The sequence below is a fragment of the Acomys russatus genome, chromosome 30 (assembly GCF_903995435.1).
Source record: "Acomys russatus chromosome 30, mAcoRus1.1, whole genome shotgun sequence".
NCBI lineage: Eukaryota > Metazoa > Chordata > Mammalia > Rodentia > Muridae > Acomys > Acomys russatus.
In genome coordinates, this window is record NC_067166.1 from 11478169 (window position 1) to 11482919 (window position 4751).

Here is a 4751-nt window from a genome sequence, read left to right on the forward strand (position 1 = left end):
ACGGAGAATGCTCCTTGGGGAAAGAAATCAGCATCAGTGTGTGGTCTGGAGAGAGCCACAATCAGGGGCCGGTTTCAGTTTAACGCCCTTTCACGTTGCTTTTTGCCCAATGTGAGATTTCATAAAAATAATTACTAAGGACTTGGGATTATTAATTATGAATGATTCTGTCTCTAAGTTAATTACAAAAAGGATATTCCTTTGAAATCTTTCCTACAGCTGTACTCCTTATCAGCCACAAAACACTGTGCAACAAAGAAGTCTGGATGCTGTTATTCCCAACTGGCTGATTGAGACCCAGACATACACGGGGTCAGGAGACTTACGTTAAGTCTCCTATGACCACAGACCCAAGGCCAAAGCACAGTCCCCTGATGCAGAGCAATATCTTTTTCGTTGGCTCTAAGGCCTTAGGCAACCATCAGAGGTCTCAAAAGTCTAGTCATTGTTTTTCTAATGTGGGTTCTAGAAAAAGCAAAGATAGTGATACAATTCAGATAACCTGGCCCGTGCTTCTAAGGAAGGGCAGCAATCTAGTTCACCTGTAGAACAGGCTAAGCGATAAAACAACAACACAAACAACAACAAAAACGGTGCCAGGCTCCTCAGGCCAGTGTTTCTCAATATTCGTAATAGTTCGACCCTTTGATACAGTTCCCCATTTTGTGGTGACCTATAACCATAAAATTATTTTCATTGCTGCCTCATAATCATAATCTTGCTACTGTTATGAATTGTAATGCAAATATCTATGTTTTCTGATGGTCAAACCAGAAAGGGGAAGACAGAGTCCAGGCTGAGGATCTGCTTCTGACATCCTTAGTGACCTCTGTAATGTAGTGTCTCTCCCATGAGCTGAAGACCGTGGGTGCATAAAATAACTTTTATAAGAAAAGCGGCACACTTTTACGGCCTTTCCATATTCTAAAGAAATCCAGAGAGAGCCTCCATTGTGCCAATTTCCTTTTAAGTGCTCATAAACATTCCCTACTCTCTGCTCTACCCCCTTTCCTTAACAAAGAGTGTAAGGGGCTCAGTTTAAGAGCTCTGGTAGCCTCCTGTGGTTAGCTGGGATCCTATGGGATCCCCTATCCCTCCAGTCCCTTTCCTCTCTCTCTCTCTCTCTCTCTCTCTCTCTCTCTCTCTCTCTCTCTCTCTCTCTCTGTGTGTGTGTGTGTGTGTGTGTGAACTGGCACATATGGGTGCCAGAGATTGATGAGGTCATGTATCTTATCTCAATCACTTTTCCACTTTATTTTTTTCTTAAATTAAAAAAAATTACATCTTGGCCTGAAATGACGACACAAAGGATAAGAGTACTTCTTGCAGAGGACCCAGGTTCAGTTGCTAGCACCAACATGGTGGCTCACAGCCATCTATAAGTCCAGCTCCAAAGGATATGACACCGTTTTCTGGCCTTTGGAGGTACTGAGGACACATATGATGCATAGACATGCATGCAGACAAAACACTAATATGCTTCAAATGAAATAAATCTAATTTAAAAAATTACATCGTATTTATTTATCATGTGTGGGCACTTGTGCACATACATGTGTGTATATATTCAGCTACCCATAGTCTGAATGTTGGGGGTCAGTGAACAATTGTGGGGACCAGTGCTCTTTGTTTAAACCCAGGAAATCATACTCCGGTCATCACCCTTGGTAGCAAGTGTCTTTACCAACTTGAGCCATCTTGTGGGGGCTGTCAATGATCACAGAGCTCACCAATAGGATTGGACTAGATATGTGGCCAATAAGTCCAGGGATCTCTGTCTCTACCACTTTTTCTCCAGAGTGAGTGACACTTACTGCCATGCCCAGCTTTCTTATGTGGGTGCTTGATATCTGAGCTTGGGTTCCTCCTTTTAATGCAGACACTTTACGTGACTGAGCCATCTCTCCAATTCCTTTGGTATTAATTTGTACTGACAAAAAGTGATCTTGTTTTAAATTGACGGTAGCTACGGTTTTCTTTAAAATGAAACTTGAAAACAGAATTGATTGCATGGAAATCCAGGCTGATTTGGGATTGTCTCAAACAAAGTTCAACAATGGCCTAAATGTCACGAAAAGGACAGGCTGCTGTGGTACAAATAACCCCAGGTCTGGGAATCAGTAACTTGTTGTAGAACTTGTATGTGGGGTTAATGTGTTAATGACGTTATTCTCACTTTTATTCATTAAAGGAACGTGGATGTTAGCTGGAAGTCAGCATGAAATGCTCAATTTTCATCTCTTAATGTACTAGGAATTCTAGTTAAAGCCAAAAAATATGATTTTTTTTTTTTTTTTTTTTTTTACTTAAAAAAAAAACTGAGCCCACTTAGCAACACATAGGGCATTCAGAATGTTGGAGGGCTGTGTGGAGGTCCTCATCATTAAAGGGACTCTTGGATGCCAACCATTTACAAGGAACCTTGCAGTTTTAAGATGCTCTGCCAAACATTCAGTCTGCGAAGAAAAGCAATGACCTGATAGAAAAGAGCAATCTTAGATGATCTCATTAAAATCTCATTTTCTTTATCTCCACCTTACCTATGAAGTAGCTAGCCGTGGATGAAGCGACCGGAAATGGAGGTCAGACTCCAAACATAACCACTTTCCGCGTGACCTAAGTTCCCATCTCCCACGGAAAAATGTCCTCATCAAAAGTTTTATCTCACTTTTTACCTTTGAAGGTCAAAGAAATTGAGGTCTTAAACTAGATGAGTGGAGAGAGAACACAGTGGCTGGCTTACTTGGACCTACCTGTGGCCTTGAAGGAAGGCCCAGCCGCTGCGTCTCCCACCTGCAGAGCTTCTGCCAGCTGCCTTGCTCAGAGTTGCCTTTCTGTAAAATCCCCAGAGAACACCACTTCTCTGCGTTCCTGGGAAAACAGCAGAGGTTAGGGTCGGAGCTTGAGAGACTGACAGCCTGGGTTCCAATTGGAACTCCCTTAGGGATCCTCTGTGTTTTATTTAAATCTCACGTTTATCTAGCACGATGACTCAGTGACAGGTTCAGAGTCAGGGCAGCGGTTGTTAAGCTCAGCCCTTTTGGGGAACCCGCAAAAGCGCATGCTGCCTTCCCTAAACCAAATGACGTCATGCGTGCTCTGCTCCCGTGAAGTATAAACACGTGCTCTGTCCCCAGAGCTGGTTCAGTGGTCTCACCTCAGGGCCTGGCAAGCAGGGACAGAGATTTAAGCACTAGGTTGAGGCAGGTAGTTACTGAGCTAGCTTAACAACCACCTGCAGTGAGCGACACACATTTCAAGCAACTAGTTACGCTACCCTAATAACCCCTAGGAACTCCTTAGGAACTCCCCAGAAACTCACTTTTGGGACCAAACATATCCTGGAACTAGAAGCCATGCTCCAATCTAGCCTGGATTGCTTTTAGGCACTTGGGCAATAAGGGAAACAATCTTATGAATGAAATTTTAGGGAAAAAACCAAACCAACCAACCACCTTCATTACTGCCTTATATGCCTGATTGGGCATGCCTATGATTAAAATAAAAATATCATAAGCAAAGATATGCTTAGTTAATAAATACGTAACTCAAACCTATCAATCAATGTTTTACCCCTAGTAACTAACTCCTGTTCTTCCAGGACTGACAAAAGAAGGCCCCGCCTACGGAGGTTGGTCAGATGATTACCAATCTTCTTGACGAGCTTCACTTCCTCTTCCAGGAATTGGTTTTCCAAGAAGCCACAGAGTTGAGGGTCTGTGCAGGCAGAGCCTAGGGAATGGAGATCCAAGAGGGCCTAGTTCATGTTCTTCTCCAGGGCCAAGGCAGCTTCCATGGCCTCCCTGGGTTTTATCCTACACATCTTGAGACGGCTTCTGTGCATCCTGGAAGATAGCGCCCCACCCCCCACCCCGAGATCCGAGATTGTTCTGCAATGTGAAGAGACACTCCTGGCGTCCTCTGCTTCTCCTCAGCCAGTTCTCAGAAGAACTGCCTTGCACCCTCCAGAGCTGCGTCATTCTGATCAAAATACGAGCCCAGAGAGGCTGGAAGGTACAAGTTGACGAGGCGGTTCACGGTAGCTTCCACTTGGGCGGAATCATAGTGACAAATCTGGGAGGTCATGGCTGATCGGCAGTATGGAGCTAACTGCGAAGAGTCGGGTCCTAGCAGCTGAACTCGGCAAGAAGATGGGCCCTGGAGGGAGGCTGCTATTGGGGAGCCCGTAAGGTAGCTGGAAACTAACAAAGAGGGAGTCTCCGGGTCTGGTCCATCCAAACACTGTTGAAGCAAGACTCAGATCTGTGGGACCTCTAAGGTGCTTCTCTGAGCAGTCACTGTTTTCATTTGCTCTGTTAAGGGACTTCTTTTTTGGCATGAGCAGTGGCAGATGAGTTTGCGGTGGAGCAAGAGGAAGATAGCGCTTTCCCCACTCACCAAACGGTCCTTTTACTCCTAAAATCTACATGTGTTCTACAGTTCATTGGATCTGGAGAGGGGTCTTAGTATCATTGTTTTGACAGCTACTCCAAATAGCCATAGCTGAAAGGCACTGATTTCAAACCAGGTCGAATCGATATGAATGCATAGCTTTTGTACTTTACGGCATGCTGGCCCTTGGCCAAGTGCCACATTTCCTATCTGTAGAAGGAGAATTGAAATCCCACCTCTTGGAGTTTTGTGAGAATTGTGTTCCATATTACCTCTGGTTCATCTGGGTTAATGTCTTTCTTGGTGTAGCAGATGGCCCCTAACCCGGCCTCAGTAAATGTGACTGCCATGACTCAGGG